Below are 21,012 nucleotides of genomic sequence, written 5' to 3'. Positions count from 1 at the left end.
CACAAACCGCAAGATAGAGTAGTCAGGGAAAGCTTCATGGAAGAGCTAGACCTTGCCAGTGATGAAGACACAGGTCCAAGGTTTAAAGCTGGCACTCCAAGATGAGGAACTGTAGTGCTACCCAGAGAATAGAATAAAGGCCCTAGAAATGTTCAGAAGATCCCTGGAGGGGAGGGGACATTGAATGGGGTAATGGGACAATGCTGTTACAAACTTAAACCATTTCATTTGACTGTATCATTCAGCTAAAATGTAAATTCATGTAAATCACAGAAAAAAATCTGAATGGAAACAGTTCAGATTCAAATAGGCTTGCAGTGCCTTCCTGACTAACATTATCCTACAGTGATCTCTCCCATACTCTGCATTCCTTAGTACTTATGTAGAGTTTGTACTTTTATATTTGTAATAACATCCCTTGATCAGGGTGGGGAGGAGTGATTGGAAGCAGTCCTAGGACCTGGGGGTTCTGGGTGGTGAAGGGGAGGGCTGAGGAATTAGGATAGGGGGATGATCAGGAACCCAATGACTTTATATCACAATCACTTCCCCCAGTCTTGACACATGTATCTCACCACCAAACCAGTTTCTTGGGACTCCACTCCAACTTCTCATCACTCTTAGCTTCCTTAGTACCCTTCATCCCTTTAGTTCCTCAACTCCCCAGCAGCTATAGCTTTGGAAAGCCCGCAAAGTAACTTTGAAGAAAAATGTGTGGTTCCCAGTGTTTCCACATACCCTTCTCTCTGTAAGTTGTTTTTCCCCAGAAAAACAATATTATAAATGGTGGCTCTGTTCCCAGGCTAGCTCAAAAAAAAAAAAAAAAAAAAACCACCTTATTCAGTCTACAATATAAATGAAATATTCCAAATGGTGGGTTTATTTCCAGGCTAACCCACAAAAGCCTATTTGATCCATAATTTGGCTGAAATACTATGCATTCACCATGAAAAAGTACAATGTAACTGAAATATTAATCGCAGCAACATTATTTCTTGGATTTTTTTCATGGCAAGTATACACACACACACACAGTATTTCAATTGCATTACAGGTTAATGTGAGTTCATCTGGGAACCTAACCACCATTTACAATATTGTTCCTATGGGAAAGCATAGTCCAAATTCCAAAGGACCAATTTTTATAACACAATTCATTCCTTAAGAATAAATCTGCTGCTGATCACTTCGTCTCCTGTCTACGGGACTCAACACCTTCACAAGTGCCTCTCACTTCCCCTATTGCAATGTGATCATTTTTTTTATAAGCATGTACCAATATTCCCTTCAACATGTTCAACGGCCCATGAGTATCATTGACTGGAAATGAATGGTTCTAATTAGTTACTGGAAAATGTGCTTTTCTGTTTTCTCTGGGAAGCATGAATCACAGAATCTCAAAGTAGGAAGGAACCTTAGAGGTGATCCAGTTCAAACAGAAATTCCCTCTACAACAAACCTGACAAGTGATCATAGTCACTCTCATGGTAAACTCACTTCATCTCCAAGCAGTTCAGTCTACTTTGGGGATACTGCTAATTATTAGGAAATCTTTCCTGCTGTCAAGCTGAAATTTGTCTCTTTCCTACTTCCACTTTGTTCCTAGTTCTGCCGGGGGTGGGGCGCAGGGGAGGAGGGGTTGGGGAAAGAGGAGAGGGTGCAGCGGAGGAGAGAAACAGAGCAAGTTGAATTTGACTTTGACATACATTTAGGCAGTATTCATGTCTTGTCTTCTCTTCTCCAAGCTAAACAACTCTTGTTCCTTCAACCAATCCTTGTGTGGTATAGTCTCCAGTCCCGCCAGTATCCAATTCATCTGCCTTAGATCCTGTCAAGTTTGCCAGTGACCTTCCAGATACATAGTACCCAGAAGTGGATAGAGTTCTCCAAGTGCAGTCTGATAAAGGTATGATGAAGGCAGAGTACAATGGAGCTATCATCTCCCTTGTTCTCTGCTTCTATGAGTGTAGCAATTGCCTGGCCATTGGGTCATGAATAACTACATCCCCTCTAGCCCTATGAAGAAATCCGTTTTGAATTATTATAAATACACCTTCAGAAAAAGTTCATTCCATCCTTCTCAAGCCATCGGATTCCCTAGTTTGATCAAGGAGGATTTCTTTTCAGAGGGTGAATTAAAGAGAATTTATGTTCAGAAAGCCATATCTGTCCTTTCTTTAGAAGCCTTCCATGACCTTTATCCCATAAGACATTGTAGGGAGACCACCCAGAAGGTGATTTGGGAGCCCCTGAACCTTGTGAACTTTACTTACATTTTACCAGTTATTGTAACACCTGTTCCCAATAATGTAGGGGAACAAGAATGCCTGTGAGGAAAATTGTGACCGAGATGAAAAGAAACAGCTGGCACACTTTCAAAGGATCAGAACAGACCAAGAAATAGAAGCATTTAGTCATTCTTAGAGTTATTTAGCAAACCTGCCCAGAGCACTAATGTTACCATTGCTCTCTTTAGGAGAAAACAGGGACCTGGAAAAGGGAGTAGGGAGGGATTAGAGAATTTTAGATGCACATAGAACTCGGTGATATTCCCCAAACCTCTTTATGCATTGCTGATTTCCAGGTTTATAGCCAGTTTGTCAGATTTTTTTTTTAAATTCTATTATAAAGACATGGTTGAAATTTATAGGGCTAAGAAGAGACTGTTCAGCTGTTCTTAGATTTAATTCAGTAAACATTTATTAAACACCTGTTATGTGCAATACAACATATAGGGGCTGAGGATATAAACACAAAAAACAAAAAGTACCTGCCCTCAAAGAGCTTACATTCTACTGGGGGGATAGAACATGCATGAGATAATTAAACACCAGGTACTTTGGGGACTGCAGGAACATTAACAACAACTGGAGAATCAGAGGACCTGAGCTGAGCTTGGGAGGAAGATAAGGATTGTGAGGGCTAGACATGAAAAGGGAGTAGATAATGTGCATAGGTAGGTGGGTGGGTGGGTGGTGGGATGACTTGAGTGACTACACAAAGGTAGGAATTGGAATGCTGAGTAAATTTCATGAGCACTCTATCTATACCTTCAACCAATTCATTGATTAAAAACCTTGAGTGCTGGGCCAAGGAAATATCCCTGAAGGACTCCACTGCAGATATTCATCCAAGCTGACACCGACTCATTAATCATGAAGCTTTTGGCACAGTTATTTAATCAGTTCTGAATCTGTCCATTACAGGGCTTCTTAACCTTTTTTGTGTGTCATGCACCCCTTTGACATTCTGTTCAAATCTATGGATCACTTCTAAGAAAAAAAATGTTTTAAAGGCACAAAATAAAATACTTAAGACTAGGCAGGAAACCAACTATATTGAAAAAGAGTTATCAAAATAGTTTTTAAAACAAGGTCACAGACCCCAATTTAAGAATCTTTGGTTTAGTCTTTTATATTCTCATAGAAGCTAAGAAATGAGGGATTCAAATAGCAGTTAAGCTCTATTTTGTTTATGCTAGGAGGAAGGGAGGGCAGAAAAGGGAGGAGGAGACAGACAGAGACAGGGAGACAAAGACAGGGAGAGACAGAGTTGATAAACAGGAACCCAAAGCTGCTTGTTCTGAAAAGGTAACAAGCTACTAATGCCATTTGTTTAGAAATATGCAACTGTTAAAGTCTACCATCTGAGGGTTCTTGAGATTATATATTATATTCCGTCTTGTTAACACTACAAAAGGGTCTTTGGGTTTTCTTCCTTAAGATAAACAATTCTATACCGATTTGTAACATTTTACATGCAACTGTTAAACAAGAAATAACTGCCTGGATACTCTTGAGAATGTTTAAAAGCTATTTGATCATGTCCATTGCTTTTTTCTGACTACATGGTGTCACTGCAACAGCCTGGGAGATCATTCTGCTTGGGTGACGTGGAAGTAAGACACGAATCACAATAAAAAAGACTTTTCTTTTTTCTTCATCACTATGATCCAGCTCACATCTTTCTCAATAGAATATAAGCCCCTGAGGGCAGAGATTGTTTGGTTTTAGTCCTTATATCCCCAGTGCCTAGCACAATGCCTCGCTGTGATAAACAGAGTAAATGTTTGTTCAATTCAATTGAACTTCCACCCTCTTCACAAGGATATAAGATAAGGGACTCTGTCAGAGACCTTGCTGAAATCCAAGTATAGTATGTCTGCAGTATTCTTAATTCACTAGTCAAATAACCCTGTCAAAAATCATTTTACAAATAATTTTCAGATATATTTAAAATATTTACATTTCAAAATCCCATTCAACTCTAAAGTTACATGGATACTGTCACTCCTCTTCCACACATGTATCTTTCCTCCATTCTCAGTTCTACAGAGCAACTGTGAAATCTGACATTACCCCCCCTTTTAATCTACATTAACCCCCTTTTCAAGAAATAAGGGTAAATTATGTAGGATCATATACTTTACTTTGTTACATTATAGGGAATTAATGAGAAAACACATGAAATACTTGGAGGTAGAAGCCCAAGTTTAAATTCCAGGGTCTCAGACAAGAATCTCTCATTCTTTGCTAATCACAAAATTACCAGAAAGGAGATGGAGAGGGGTCTTCCCTAATCCTAGGGGGGACTAGTTAGATAATATTTACACCAGTATTTTCAGCTCTTTAAAAGGAAAGTCATCTGTTGTTAAAAGGCATAAGTACTCATTAAAGTCTGTCGCAGGCTGATGATGCTGTGAAAATTTCCCTCACGCTAGACTTACTAATTCTGTAGCTATACCATCTGTCTATCCCCAAGCCTCTTGTTTCTAGGCTTTTCCCACCTCTCTTCTATTAAAAGTCACTTGTCAATAAATATAGCCACATGGAGCCTCAGTAGGGACCCCTCCCATGCTAGTGTAGGAGCTGTCAACATGAGTAGTGAATGAACAGATGTAGGGATAAGCATGAACAATTCTGTGGTCAGCAGCCAATACTGGTGTCTTTAGAGGGCACTCTCTCTGCCACTGATTTTCCTTTTAGTATACTCATTTGTATACATGTTATATCTTCCACTGCCGCCAACTATCACCCCAGTAGTATGCGCTCTTTGAGGGCAAGGAATGTTTTATTTTTATCTTTGTATTTCCATTGTCAGTACACTCCCTGGCACACAATAGGTGCTCAATAAATGTTTGTTGAATTACTTCAATTTAATTTTTAAAAAATAGTGCTGAGTCCATTGACACTGCTGATCATTAGAGCAGCTCCAATGCTTCTGCTGAGACAGAATGAAGAGGAGTATCATTGTGATGTAGTTCAGAAATGATAGCTTGGTACCTAATCAAACATTAAGGATTTTAAGTGTAGAAGATGGTGTTGGCTTCCATGCCCTTGTTATGCTTTGTGAGAACTATGTGGCTTCTCACAGGTAGTCTTTGGGATTCCAAGCACAGGAAGCCAGTCCTATTTGTGTTTATCCTTAGAAGAGCAGTGGCTCATCTGGAGCGCCCCTACTAGTTTGGGAGGTCTATTATGGGAATTATGGGAACAGACTAGTTGGGAGATCTAAATTAGTTAAAAATCAATCCAGAAACTGCTTATTACGTTTCATCGACACTGCCTCAAGACAGCGTATCTAATGTGCCTGATGAGTTTCTGTTGAGTCATGTCCTTCCTTCACAGTTATACAATAGTGGAGAGAAAACTGTGCCCAACACACATTCAAAGTTCCCAAAGCTAGGAAACATAAGGGAAATAAGAATGCAGTCAACTCTCAACTATCTATGTATGGATTACAATCTTAAAATGATTGTCCACAGTCAATTTTCAAGCTTTAAGTCGGTTTCTACTACTAGATGTCGTCCCAGGCACAGACCATCCCTCTTTGAATCTCTGTGTTCAGGAAATGCAAAGTAGCTGTAATATCAGCAGTAAGAACATTAAGGAAGGCAATAGGACTGGGAAATGTCATCAAATTAAATAACAAAAGGCATCATTAAAATACTTCCTTGAAAACAGAGGTAGCAAGCAAGTTCTATGTGTGGTGGGGGAAATCAGACTTGTAGTTTCTTTGCCATGAGAAGGAGCTCCCAGTAAGGAACTCTGTCTAACAATGCAAATTTGGCACCTTCTCTGCAATGGATAGTTTTAAGAGACCTGCCTGGGGTAGTGATGGGCCTAGAGTCACACAGACAATAAGTCTCAGAAATTAGACTCGAACTCATGTCTTCCTGACTCCAAGGCCGGCTTTCTATTCACTGTACTATGCCGTCTCTCCTATGTGAAATAAATGGATCAAAACAAGAACATAAAATTTGTATTTGTTATCGTGAGGAAACACCACAAAACAACAGAGGAGTTCTCAGAGGAATCTTAGAGTAGAAATGTGTGGAGTAGTTGTTGTTTTTGTTTATTAAAGCTTTGTTTGTCTCATTCTTTTCATTTCCACTGTCTCTTCACTAGTTCAGACCTCATCATCCAGCATTTGGGCTATTTTAATAACCTCTTAAGTGGGCTCCCTGCCTCTGGGAGTTTCCCTCCCACTCTAAATGTCTCTACACCCTGCTACCACATAAGCTTTCCTAAAACTCCACTTCACATTATCATTAAATCCCTGCTCAAAAAACCTTTAAATGACTTACCATTCCCCATGTGACAAAGCCCAAACTCTGCACTCTGGCGTTCAAGGCCTATACAATTAGCTTCCTGCCCACCTGTCTAAAAGCGTCACTGTTTCTCTCCAGGAACCCTCTGCTCTAGGCAAGTTGGTCTCTACTCTTTGTTCTCTCCCAAAAGCAGGCATAGTCCCACCTTCTCCACAAGCTGTTTCTCTTGCCCAGGAGATATGCCTTTCCTCTCCATATGTCTATTTCTGTCTTTCAAGGACCAGCTTAAGTACCCACTTCCTCTATAAAGCCTTCTTTCTTTGGCTCTCTCCTCTGAACTCTCAGAGCATTTATTGTCTGTACCGCTCATTTGGCATTCAGAATACACTGCCATGTTTTGTGATTTGTTTTTGAAAGTATATTGTTACTGAACAATAATAATAATGGCTAGCATTTATCCAGCATTTTAAAGCTTGCAAAGCCCTTGACAAATATCTCATTTTATAACATTTATTTGTGCCCCATGTACTATACTTGGTGCTGGAGGAAAAAGACAAAAATTAAACAGTCTCTGCCTCTCAAGATTCTCACATTCAAATGGCGGTAGGGGGAGATAACATGTCCATAACAAATTTAATACAAAATATATACAAAGCAATTACCCCTGATTGTCAGAGTCTGGTGACCTCTGGTACAAGGATCCTTGAGAGCATGGGAAGGGGTTCGGAAAGTCTTGTAAAGGGCACTGCTGTCACAGCCTTGCAACATATCAATGCCCAGTCTTTGGCACATGCCAAGCCTTAAATAAAACCTAAAAAGCTTATAAAAGACCCCACTATAGAACACTTTAGCCAGGGCAACAAACATGGGGCTGAGGTGGAGAATACAAACACAGACACATGGGAAAAGCTACCTATATAATCATACCCTCTACAGCTGCTGGATGAGGGCAGGTTTAAAAGCACTGGCCCAGAAGCCTAGTCTAGCTCCACTTCTATAAGGTGACAACTGGCAGCCTCAGAGAAAGAAGATGTTGGTGGTGTCTTGAGGACTGTCTCCAGCAGTGGCTACTCTCATGCTTAGGTTTCTTTTATTTAGTAATTTATGTCCCTGCTTTCTTTCATAGACTACATAGCAAGCTCCTCTTTGTACATGCAGGATAATTCCCTTTGCTGCGTGCTAAATCCAGAAGTTGGATCCCAAGAAGGGGCAGTACATAAATGTATTTTATTTGTTTTCAAAAAGCATAAAGAGAGTTTATTACAGTTCTTGCTACGGTGTGCTGGAGCCAGTTTGAACTGGCTTGTTAAATTTTCAATGTGAGCATTTATACCTTGGACATGAGTGGATGCTACAAATGAGGACTGGAGTGATCATTTTATTGATTGTCTCAACTTAAGGAAATGATGGAGAAAATGCTAATAACATAGATTAAATTTAAATGTGAATCATACATACTTTTTTATTCAGAGCCAGTTGTTAAATATTTTACTAGCATGCCCTTAGGTTCTTCCTCTTACCATACTTCAAGATGTCAGACTAGGTTTGCTTCCCAGAGCCACAGTCAAGGGAATAGTCTGGGAGCACTTTCTCTTATTCTCACCCTAGGCTTTGAGGACAGATTTGTCCCTTGACAGGATCTTTAGGAATACAGGCTAGAACATACAGGTATTTTTCAGATCTGAGTTCAAGTTGGGCCTCAGACCCTTACTCACTGTGTGGCCCTGGGCAAGTCACTTAACTTCTATTTGCCTCAGTTTCCTCAACTGTAAAATAATAACAGCACCATCTTGGGGTTGTTGTGAGGATAAAATGAGATAATATTTGTAAAGTGTTTAGCACAGTGCTTGACCCATAGTAGGTGCTATATACATGCTTACTTCCTTCCCTCTTTTATGTCCCTTTGCTGGCCCCTTTATGTCACCATTATCTGGAATTGGTGGTTGTTTTTCAATCATCATCTTAATCTTACTACTCTCAGCCTCCAGGCTGTGGTCTACCTGGCTGTTGGCCAGGCTTGTCTCTATTTCTCTCCTTCCTCATCCAGCCCCATCCACACCAGAGCCTCCGACAAACATTCCCAATCCCACATGTCAGACACTCAATAAATGTTTGTGGGGGATGATTTATTTATGTTCTTTTCTGAGGTATTTGAGGGGACTCATAGAGTGAAGTGCTTGGAACACCTCAGAGGAAATACACTTTATGAAATGAACCAAATAAATTGCAGGGGATTCCCAAATGCTTTTTTCTGCCCTGAGCTCACCTAAAGTTCTATTCTCTGTCCTCAAAGCTTTTGAACACTGATTGATGTGAGTACAAAGCCAGAGTCATAAAACTCACCTAGATGCAATTGTAGAGTAGCCATAGGAGGAGGAGGTAGTAAATGCATATGAATGGAACTGTGTATATGTAGAAAAAGTCTGCACTCTTCCATGACTTTTAACTTGGCTTCTAAAGTGAATTATTGTCTGCCCCACTAACCTTCCACCTTGGGAAAGACTGTGTGGGGGGACTCCCCAAGCTGGGCCTCCTTCCAAGTTCAACTCCAACTTGTTTCTTAACATATGCAGCTGTTTGGGTTTTGTTTTGTTTTTTTCCAAGTTAGGTCTGCCTTCTGAACTCTGACAGTCTATTAGCCACATAGGAAGCTGGTCACATTACTTTATAGCTGTACCAGGTGTTGTAGAAATGCGAAACATGGTCTCTGTCCACAGGCAACTTAAAAACCAGTTAGTTACAGTTCCACAGAGTGGAGCAGCAGAGTGGGCCAGTGGGTAGACTGCTCATCTTGGAGTCATCACAGGGTCATAGGAAGAAGACCTCAGAGGCCATCTAAGTCGTACCTCATTTTGCAGATGGGGAAAGTGAGGCCAAGAAGGGTGAAAGATTTGTTCAAAATAACACAGATAATGAACATTAAAGGTGGGATTTGAACTCGGGTCCTCTAACTCAAGAACTAGTATCCTGCCTCTGACACATATTTAGCTGTGTGTCCCTCAGCCAATCATTTAACCTCTTGGTGCCCCAGGTAACTCTACCACTATAAGTTACAGAAGAGTTGATAATCGATATCATTAGGATAGTTTCCACAGGAGTATATGTGGGGTAATTCCCTACAGTAATGAAATCACACAGCCCGAACCACTCCCCACCCCCCACCACACACACACACACACACACACACACACACACACAGAGTAGAAAGTACTAGAAAATATTTGGAGTCAGAAGACCTGGGTTAAAATCCTACATCTGCTACTGTATGATCTTGGGCATATTACAATCCCCTTACTTTCAAGTGTAGACTTAGGGGGTTGGCTTTTATGCTAAAGGAGTAGGCTTTTCGGTTTTAAAATCCTATGAATCTATGTTTGATCCCAAACGGTGTTGCCCAGTAAAATAACACCCAGCTTGATTACCCAATTTACTCATCATTCTTAATGTTAGTATACTAGGGAAGGCAAAGGAACATTACTGAGAGGACAGAGGAAACGTCAGCTTGGTATTTACCCTCGGGCTATGGTGAACGTTGCATTTAGGCCAAACCAGTGCTAGTAATGGTGCTGGAGTACCTTAAATTGGCCAATGTGCTACTTCTATTACAGGGAACTCTTTTGAGGAGAGTGAGAAAAGGTCTGTCCCAGGATGATGGCTGAGTGAGAGACTGTGTCTAAGCACAAATCCTCTTTATTAGCTCAAATCAAGAAGAAGTGTGCCAAATAAACAGCAATAAAAAGAGGGGAAAGAGATCTTCACAAAGACAGACCTCAAAGAAAAACTAGCAGAGAAAACTGAAGAAATGAGCCAACCAAGAGAGCTTCTAATACAATGAAGATGTCATGGGTGACTGACCAATGAGAACTCCAGCTGGTGCTTAGTCTGATAAAATCTTCCTCACATGGACTTTGGAGTACATTCGGGTATTCTATGATTATTTTCTAAGTTTACCATGTGATGAAAAAAGGGAGCTCTTTGATTGGCTACTGAGGATTCATATAAAAGACTCCAAGGATGAGAATGAGTCTCTCTTTCCTGGCTGTGATTGAAGGCAGGTAGGCTAAAAACCCATGGGTGGGGAGAGAAACCTTTCACTCTCTCCTCTCTCTCTCCTCCTCCAAAACCCAGGCTGACACATGGTCTGTGAATATATATGGTCACTTTTTTCTTTGCTTTTTTTTGTCTTTGCTTCACCTGCTTCAGGATAAAGGAGTATTGGATATGGCTACAATCTTGTGATCATTGAAAGATCAGAAGAATAGAGGTCCAATGAGAGAGTCCATGGTAGAATGTGCTACCAGCCAAGCCAAGTGCTAGCAGGAAGCCAGTCTGGCCATGGCTCATAGGGAGTTGCTCTTTCAGAGGCTTTCACCGCATTCAAAAGTGAACTGTATAGTGACTGCTTTACGTTTGAGCTCATTTTACCTAGGGACCAAGGTCATATAAGGTAAATAAAATATGCCCCAGGATGTTGGGAGGAATCATTTGTATTTATTTTTGCTATATCTACTTCATAAATATCCCTTTTAAAAACTAATTGGTGTTGACTGGTTAAATGATACTGTAGCACTAATCAATGGGTCAACTAATGACATAAAGATGATGATAACTCCGAGGTACTTAACCTGTCTTGTGTTATGGAATCTTTTGGTAGTCTAGTGAAGCCCATGGGCCCCTTCTGAGAATAATTTTTGAATGCAAAATGTACATATGATTACAAAGGAAACTAAAAGTTAGTGAAAATACAGATATTATTTTTCCCCATCCAAGGTCATGAATCCTTTGAAATCTATTTGGACCCTTGGGAGTCCATGGACCCCCAGGTTAAAAATTCTTATGGTAACTATAACTAGTGATTGATATTAGGGAAAGCACACCAGAATGGTGGCTTGGATTGATAGTATGAGAAAATAGTCCCATTACCCCTTGGAGTACCCCTAGTCAGTTAATAAAATTAATTAACTCAAAGCAATGGCATTGAAAAAAAAAAAACAGTATCTACAAAAGAGTCCCCCCATAAACCTGAGACTCACTTTCTTAAAAGAAAAACAAAAAACAAAAAAAAACAAAAGTGTCCATGGAAAGAGGGCACAAACTTAGAGTACAACAGTGGTGACATATATATGCACATATATATGTATACATGCATGCATGTGTATATCTATCTATATGTACATACATATAGATATACACATGTGTCTCACGTGTGGCCAAGGAAATTCATACCTTGGTACTATAGGGTCCTACTATCATTTCTCATAGGTTCCTCAGGATGCTCTGCTGTAAAAAATTAAATTGATTTTATATAATCTTATAATTGATTCTTTTCCAAGACTGATGCTATTCTGTATTACTACCCCATTTTGTATGATTGCTTAAGCCACATTTTTTTTGTCTCTTTGTCTATGAGCTAAGTTTACAAGTTGAGCTCTCCTGCTAATCACTGTTCTATTTTTGCTTCGAGGAAATCTGTTATCCTTTAAATCTTTTTTTAGGCAACTGGGGTTAAGTGACTTGCCCAGGGTCACACAGCTAGTGTCAAGTGTTTGGTCTGAGGCTGGATTTGAACTCAGGTCCTCCTGACTTCAGAGCCAGTGCTCTATCCACTGCACCACCTAGCTGACCCCTTCTTTTCAAATCTTTTTTTTTTTTTTTAGGAAATACATTATCCTTGAGGAATGCAAATGGATACCAAGAAATCTGGTCTAGTATCTTTATACCACCAAGCTGTCCTCCAGGGATGTCTGGTTTGTTATCTAAAGAAGTCTGGTCCAGTATCTCTAACCTTGCAGGTGGACTCAAACAATGAACATTTCTTAGTCACTGGAGGGAAGGAGGTGAATGTTGCTAGCCCCTCATTTCCAATTTCCAATCAATCATCATGTCCTCACCCCCGTGACACTGCCAGCCCTGTAACCAATTGCATTATTTTCCTTACCTACTCAGTTCTGGTCTTTGTTCTATATTTATAAAATGGAGCTGTACCTCCTCCTCTGGCTCATCAGCAACTTTGTTAACAGGTTCACACCCTGCTAATAAACCAATAAAGCTCTGAATTCTGTACCTCAGTTTACCTTTATTAAATTCTATCAAGGTGGTTGTGTGATCTGCTTAGCTAGGCAACCTGGGTCTGCTCTCCTCTGCAGCTTGGCAACTGTGTGCTGCAGCTAGTTTTCTCTTAAATCTTTAGTTGATTCTGTTCTCTGCTGTCTACCTAGAAGTCGTTTTCTGCCTAGAATGCTGCTTCTCTGTGTTTGTATCTCTAGGGAAAGGGCACGTCTCTGCTCCCTGCAGGATGCATCGTAACTGTGCCTGAAACTCAAACTGCTCAGCTGTCTTTCAAAGGCCTGACCCATCTTTCTCCTTGCCCCCTCGCTCCACCCCTCAGCCATTCTATGATTACTTTCTGGTTTGGGAGTAAGAGAGATTATTGAGAGAGTAACTCCCTCCTGCAATTCTCCCCCTCATTTGCTGTTCCTAGCAAATCAACCAGGGTGCTTTGGGTATATATTTACCCACATTCCCAGATAGCTCTCTAGTGACTTGGGAAAACTTAAACATTATTCTTTTGAGTGCCTTCCCCAGTGCCTCATACTATAGAGTCCCAGAAAAGTTCATATATTTAATATAGTTGTAAAGGTGGGAGTTGGACCCTTACCAACTGATTTCCCCCAGTCTAGGAAATAATCATAGGCAATGAAGTATTAATGTGTTAACAACTGTGTTATCCCTTTATGAAGTATGATTACATCCATCTTACACTTAGTTTAGCACCTAATTATCTGTGATTACATCCTGTGCTAGGGGAAATCAGTGGGTCAGGGATCAACTCATTCCCCTCCTTCTTTACATAATAAATAACCTCACAAATGGAGGGGGGGGTGGAACCTAGATATAAAAGACTTTAGGCAATGAATACAGAATTTAATTAGTTTATATTTTTCGGCATCACATGATACCTTTATAAAAACTGATAGCATACTGGGGCATAAAGAATTCATAAATAATTGCCAAAAGACAGAAATATTAACCTCGCTAATGTTAACCTAGTTTTCCACCTGCCACAATACTACCCAGGTGCCTTTGTTGATCTGCCAGCGTACTTACCTGCTGCCAGGACTTCCTGATGCCAACAGTCTGCTTCTTGGACTTCTGCCACCAGATTATACTGATGTTATTCTCCATATCCAACTGGGACATCCAATTTTACTGCATGGACCTCCTGATCCCAACCATTCACCTATCTCAACCCTAATATGTCACTTGTTGACGAATTCTTCAGCTATTCCACCCGCTTGGCCAGATTTCCTCCTCTTACCCTTGCCTATATCCTTTCCAGTTTGTTGGGCCTCCTCTTACAGGCCAGGATCAACAGTGTGACATTGCAGCCAAGAAAAATTAATGCAAATCTTTGGCCAAAGTATGAGAAGCATAGTATCCAAAATGATAAAATTTACAATCCAGCTAATCATACCACTTCTGGAGTATCATGTTCAGTTCTGGGGACCTAATTTGAGGAAGGATATTAATAAGCTGAAACACATCCAGAGGAGGGTGATTAGAATCATGATGAGGCTGAAAACCATGACATCTGAAGATCAGTTGGACAAAGTAGAGATGTTTAACCTGGATAAGGGAGGACTTAAGGAAGATAACTGTCCTTTAAAAAAATGTTTGAAGGGCTGTTAAGTGGAAAAGAGGTTAGACATGTTCTTCTTGGTCCTAAAGGGCAAAGCAATGGGAAGAAATTGTGGAACTCAATCTGATGGAAAGAAAGACTTTATAATAATTAGCCATCCCAAAGTGGAGCAAGTAGCCCCAGAAGCCTGTGGTTTTCCCCTCCTAACTCCCTGAACAGTCACAGTTACAGAGGAAACAATTCTCATTCTCAGTCTTTAAATACATTCTACTGTATATACCACACATATGTATGTATATATGGATGTACAGATGTATGTATCTCTCTCTCTCTCTCTCTCTCTCTTTCTCAAAAGCAGCATGGCGGGCAGCTAGGTGGCACAGAGGATAGAGCTCTGGCCTTGGAGTCAGGAGGACCTGAGTACAAATCTGGCCTCAGACAGTTGACACTTACTAGCTGTGTGACCTTGGGCAAGTCACTTAACCCCGACTGCCTCACTAAAAAAACAAACAAAAAAAAACAAAAAACCAAAGAAGCAGCATGGCTTAGTGGGAAAGCACTGGCCTCTGAGTCAGGAAGATGTAGGTTCAAGGTCTCCCTCTGACACATATTGTCTACAAGACTCTAGGTAGATCATTTAATCTCTTCGGGCCCCACATAACTCTTGAGACTATGTAAGTTGAAGAGTAGTTTATGTTGGCACAGGGAATTCCTTCATTGGGAGTTTTCTAAACCAGTGAAATCTCTGGTCTAAAAAAATATTAAATCTATCTGCTCTACCTGCCTTTTGAATAATCTAGCATCTATTGGGGTAGCTAGGTGACTCAGTAGATAAAGAACCAGCCCTGTGGTCAGGAAAACCAGAGTTCCAATCTGGCCTCAGACACTTACTAACTGTGTGACCCTAAAAAAGTCACTTAACCCCGATTACCTCCAAAAAAAAAAAAATCTAGGATCTTTGATCCCTGATCTTTTCATTTTGTCTTTTTTCTTAAGAAAATATGCCATCTCTTGCAGGTAGTAGGTCTCAAGTGTTAGGCTGTTTAGGGCCCCTGAGCACCCATTTAATTTTATTTTTTTCAATAAACAAAAATTTGTTTTTTGTCTCTTCTATCTCCCTCCTCAACACAAAAAAAGGAAAAGGAAAAACAAAATCCTTTTAACAAATACGCATAGTCAAGCAAAACTAATTCCTGTGTTGGTTGTATCCAAAAATATCTACCTTATTTTGCAGTCTGTTATCTCTCTGTCAGGAGGTGGGTAGCATGCTTCATCACTGGCCTTCTGGTTTTGGGACTGGTCATTCCACGGATCAGAGTTTTACAATCTTTCCAAGTTGTTTATCTTTACAGAAATGTCACTCTGTAAATTGTTTTGGCTCTGCTTACTTCACATCAGTTTATATGAGTCTTGCCAGGTTTCTCTAAAACCATCTTTTTAAGTTTTGCCCCTATATTACTCAAATACGTATTAGTCAATCCACTAAGCTGGGTTTGAGTGAATGAATAAAAAAACATTTATTAAGCACTTTGCATGGGCAAGGCACCAGTGCTCAGAAAAGACTCCCTCATGGAGCTCAACTTATGGATACAACACTTAGGGAAGTTATCAGCTACAAGTCAAATGGATAGGTCCCAGGGTCCTTAGGGTGCAGCATAAAAGCAAATGCTAATGCCTCTACACAGATAAAATCATGTTAGTTTCTGATGCTGAGTCATTTGACAGTGCCAAGGACTTTGGTGGCTTGACTGAACCACAGGGTAGAAAGTTCTGAGAATAAGAGAATACCTTTTTAAAATAAAATAACTGGAGGTGCACAAGGACAGAGCTCTATCTTAAAGGAAGACATGCATGGGACTTGCCCATCTCTCAAACACTACAGAAAATATGGGTGGAGAGACTACAAGGGTTTTTTACCCAAAGCCAAGGTTAGTCATCAAAAGCAGTCACATCAAAAAGTTTTGACAACCACTTTAAAAAATATTTAGAAGTGTGATTCTGATGTGTTTGTTAAATCAAGTACTTTATGATCACATTTTGTAAATGTACAAAAAGTCAAATGAAAATCTGAGATATATTACTCATGTATTACTTTCTTCCATAAATTGCATATTACTGGCTGCAGTCTCTGCCTAGGCTGATAAGGTGATAGCCTGACAGCTGCAGCATGAGTAGTAGAAACAGCATGCTGGCGTTGGAATAACCTCAGCTCAAATTCAGGTTCTCACATTTATTATCTGTGTGATCCTGGGCAAATAATTTTACCTTTGTGACCTCAAATTACTTATCCATCAAATGGAGATTATGGTAATATTCACATTTCCACAATATTATTTTTGTAAACTTTAAAACATGATATAAATGGGATGGAATTGGAACTGGGATTTCATTGGTATGGTAACTCCTTGTGAGGGAACTCCCTCTGCTGCTGCATATTGGCACCTTCTCTGCAACTAAAATAAAGCCTTAGAGTTGGCTGGGGCACTGAGAAATTAGCTTGCCCAGCATCATACAGCCAGAGATCAACCAGAGGACCGTCTACCGATGCCACAGCTAGCTCTATAACATTTATTTATATGTTATCTTATGCATTAGAATGCAAGTTCCTTGAAGGCAGGGGTTGTTTTTGATTTTTCTTTGTATCTCCAACACTTAGCATAGTGCCTGGCGGATAATTAAGTGCTTAACAAATGATTGATAGGTAGTGGAACATAAGGAAAAAAAAATGGCATGGGTTATTCCCTCAAGAATCTTCATTTAATAAGGACGATAAGCCTGGCGCACAAATGATTATTCTATTATATAGATATATATAGATATAGATATATATATGTATGTACACACACACACATATATATATATTAAATAGCCTGTTTATGAAACAAAATTTGCTAAGTATATAGAAGCACAATATACTGTGAGATTAGATGTGAGCAGAGAATATGAGGCAAGGATGATTCTGAAGATTTTATCCTAAGTGGCTAGGAGAATAATATTACCACAAGTACAAATAAAGAAGTCCTGAAGGGAAACTGGTTTGGGGAGAAAGGTGAGAAGTCCAGTTTTTTCTTTTCATTTTTGGCATGCTAAATTTCAAGGTGACGATGGAACAAAGATAGAACTATTCATCTCGGAATTTTTATGTAGGTCCTGTAGTCACAAACAAGACTGTAAACTCTTGTGACAGCAGAGACCACGTTTTTATGCCTCTTTATATCCTAGCACCTAGCACAGTGTCTTACACTCAGTGATTGTTAATTATAATGAATTAATCATGGTGCCTTGGGACATCTCCTATAGTCTTGTCTTGTCTTGCCTACTTAACTTTTCATGTGTTTTATGCCTTGTCTCTACAACTAGATTATAAGTTCCTTGCCAGTAGGGGCTATGTCTTCTTTGTATCCCTCAAAGCACAAATATTTGATTGATTAGACATGAATCATGGTAATCAACCTAAACAAGGAGGAAAAATAAGAAAAGCAAGAGCCAAACCCAAATTAACCAAAAAATGTCTCTTTGTCTTATATGACAGGTGTTATGATGTTGCAGGAAAAAAGAATATAAGAACGTAAGTTTCTAAAGGGCAAAAACCATGCCATACTTATGTTCCGTACAGCTCCTCCTATTGAGAACCCATGGCTATTAAACATGTTCAGATACCAACAAGTAATTAGCAGGGGCCTAGGTTTAAAATTATACTTTAGGGAAATATAAATATTAATATGAAAATTCTGACACTGTGTTTGATAAAACACATGAGTTGAAAGTGATCTTAGAGATTAACTAATCTAACCCATGCTTTTGAGGCCCAGAGAGATTAAATGAGTTGCCCAAGGTCATATATATTACCAGAATTGGGTTGAAAACAAATTTTTTAATGACCAATTCTGTGTTTTTACCATGCTAAGTTATTTGATACCTACAATGCATCTAAATGATAGTTATCTTTTTCACATTGTAGAATAATGTTCATAAAGCACTCTGCAAATCTTAAAGCAATAGACAAAGTTCCCAACCTTCCCCATTCCCACCCCCACCCCCATGATGTGGAAAATCTGCATAAAAATGTTTGACTCTCTCTTCATACCAGAGAAGAAGTCTGAATTATTACGGTATTAAAAGATAAAATATGTTGATATTATACAATACTATACATATATTTTATGTATTTCTGAGTTTTTAAACTTTTTCTGTGTTGTCTGTTGGCCTTCAGGTGTCATCTGTGGCTTCCACAAAACTCCCCAAAAGTTCCCATTTAATTTCTTATGCCAATTCACAATACAGCAAAACCATGGTGAAGAAGTTGCAATGTGGAAGGGATAACTGTACCCCATTGCTTTGAGACTAGTCAGCATGGCTCTGGCTCATCGTTGACAGCCTGCAAAAGCTGGTTAAGGAGTCACTGCAGCCACAGCCAGAAGCAGAAATGAAGTCTTGGGACACCTAGCCTATCACCTAGGTTGCTTTCTCCAAAGTTGAAAACCCAACTTTCTGAGGGCAGGAACCATTAAAAACTAAGTTCCAATTCCACTATCACACAAATAGGATGTCACATTGAGCATTTTTATGAATTTTTCCCCACTCCATAGACATCAGTGCTAGCTGTCAAATGGAAAAAGGACATTAAAAATAAACTAGCCATTTAGAAAAAAATTTTATTTACTCACAAATATAGCACTAAAGCAAATATTTTCCAGCAACATGAAAACTGGAATTAGGTATCTATTTTTTTAAAAAGTTATTTTTGTTATGACTTTTTTAAGGGAGTGTGCCACTCACCATTTTCATTCAAACCACTAAGGATAAGCTATGCCCCTTTGTCCATGTTTACCCAATACTGTTTTGAGCTTATGAGGTGTAAATGGCTCAGGTGCTTTCAAGGGTATGTTTAGTTAAGTGAGAAAGTATAGAAACCGGTAATGCACATTTGCCCAAACTGATTCCACATCTGCCTTAAATAAATTGCTCCCTCCAAAATAGCTGTTCTTTTGAAAAATATTCATTAGAAACTGCAAGGGGGAGGGGGAAAAGAAGAAATAAAAGGTCAGTTTGAAGATAAACACAAGACTGCTACAGGTGATTCCTTTCTGAAGGGAAAAAAAAAGCCCCAGAAAATTCTACCAATTCATATAACATAATTTTAGTCTTTATGCTTACCCTGGGCTATGTGGGTAAAGTATTAGATTGGAAATAAGTCTTAGTTTCAAATTTCACCACACATTTACTAGTTGTGTGATTCTAGACAAGCTACTTCCTTTCTCTGGGAATCAGTTTCCTCATCTGGTGAAGCCTATGGATCTTTTCCTAGAATTGTTGTCGTTGTTTAGTCATTTTTTTCAGTCATGTCCCTATTTGGGGTTTTCTTGGCAAAGATACTGGAGTGGTTTGCAATTTCCTCCTCCAACTCATTTTATAGATGAGGAAACTGAGGCAAAAAGGGTTAAGTGACTTGCCCAAGGTCATACAGCCAGTAAGTGTCTGAGGCCAGATTTAAACTCAGGAAGATGAGTTCCTGACTCCAGGCCCAGCAATCTAACTACTGCATCACCCAGCTGTCCCACTTCTTAGAATGTGCTATTTAAATGCATCAAATGTACATTCCAAAAAAAAAAAAAACAACAACAATTATATTGATGTATGGTGATCAAAATCTTTTTAAAAAAAATCCCCAGGTGTAAGAATTCCTTAGGGTAAACAGACTACAAGTGAGGGCCAATTTTACACATAATTCCAATAAACTTGTTTATCTGGCTCCCAAGGGCAGTGGAGATAAAAATAGGAAAACCAACGTCAACAAGTAGGCAACCTGAAGACAAGTGGAATTAATAGTAACTGCTAACTTTGTCTATTACTTTAAGGTTTGCAAAGTGCTTTATGAACATTATCTCCTTCAGGCTTTATAATATACCTGTGCTATTATTAAGAGGAGGGAGGGCAATCTCCGAGCCGCTGAGAAGGAGGTCCCCAGTTCCATTCTAAATAGGTGGGTGGTGCTGCCACAGATAAACAGCTTGAGGTAGGATTGGAACTTAGATCTTCCTGATGCCCAGTCCAGCATTATCCATTATACCATCCTACCTCTTGAAAGGAGACAGAAAAAACAATAATAGATATAAAAACTCAAAAAGCAAGACAATTTGTAGCCATTTAGTGTAGGGGCAAGAAGACCTAAATACTTAAATAGACTTTGAAGGTTTCCACTGTAATTTAGCAGACCAAAGTAACTATAGTGCCCTCTATTAAAAGAAGGTGGGAGACCTATGTCAGAAAAGCAATGAAATCAATCACATCCTAGTGCCACTCCTGGGGATATACTCTAAAGGTATAAACACATAAAAGGTCACTATATGCCAAATGTTCATAGCAACATTTTTTATGGTAGCTAAAAACTGGAAACAAAGTGAGTGTCCACTGATTAGGGAACAGATGAACAAACTGTAACACACCAATGAAATGGAATGATTGTGCAAGATATGAGGAATTCGGAAAAACATGGGAAGATTTACATGAACTGGTGCCCAGTGAATTAATTAATTAAAACCAAAAGAATTTATATGACCGCAATAATGTAAATGGAAAGAACACTAAGAGGAAGCTGACTAATCTTGGCTCAGAATAGAAAATCAAACGTACTTCTATCCTTTTAGCAGTGACGGGAAGCCAGTGGCCAAATGTGACACAGCCAGGCAAGGTCACTATTGTCTTTTGGTTTTGCTCAATTTGTTTTCTTTGTTCAATTTCTGGGAGGGTGGAGATTGGAGCGGGGAGAAGTAGTGGACTATGATCTACACAGAAATCAATGGTATGAAGACAAAAGATGTCA

This window comes from Vombatus ursinus, unplaced genomic scaffold (genome assembly GCF_900497805.2).
Source record: "Vombatus ursinus unplaced genomic scaffold, bare-nosed wombat genome assembly UNPS02014818.1, whole genome shotgun sequence".
NCBI lineage: Eukaryota > Metazoa > Chordata > Mammalia > Diprotodontia > Vombatidae > Vombatus > Vombatus ursinus.
Note: the sequence above shows the minus strand (reverse complement) of the source record.